This window comes from Alligator sinensis, unplaced genomic scaffold (assembly GCF_000455745.1).
Source record: "Alligator sinensis unplaced genomic scaffold, ASM45574v1 scaffold308_1, whole genome shotgun sequence".
NCBI lineage: Eukaryota > Metazoa > Chordata > Crocodylia > Alligatoridae > Alligator > Alligator sinensis.
In genome coordinates this window covers 1,176,877-1,177,260 of record NW_005842041.1, presented here as the reverse complement: position 1 = coordinate 1,177,260, position 384 = coordinate 1,176,877, and the positions used below count along the sequence as shown (strand labels likewise).

Sequence of the window (384 nt, the reverse complement as noted above, 5' to 3'; positions counted from 1 at the left end):
CCTGCTAATAAATTCTTCATGTACCACCCGGAGGTCTTAACCAGCCTGTACCAGCCAGATGACCAACGTGTAGTGCCAGAGATACCGCAAACTCTTTCTTGATATCCCAATTAAGTCAACAAGATTTTTCCCTGAGTAAGACCTGAGTAAGGACCTCAGGATTCTGTCTTTATAGGTGGGAGATTCCACTGCAGGATTTGTATTTTTCAGGTTTCCGATAATCCTTTTTTTCTGAGGTAGAGGGTCTATTCATACCTAAAATGCTCAGGAGGGACTTAATCCTGTTTCTGAAAGAAAAAACTGACCTTGACTCCCCAAGAGAATGGATCATTCTCTAACTGGGGCTGAATAGATATTGGTAAAGAACTGCTTTCCTAATTGCCA

General features: G+C 41.9%; 1 protein-coding gene across 4 annotated transcripts in view; it reads left to right on the top strand.

Annotated features, from left to right (window-relative positions):
- Positions 1-384, top strand: part of DOCK8 (dedicator of cytokinesis 8) — a 163,011-nt gene that overhangs the window by 106,496 nt on the left and 56,131 nt on the right. The gene's annotated exons all lie outside the window — the stretch shown is intronic.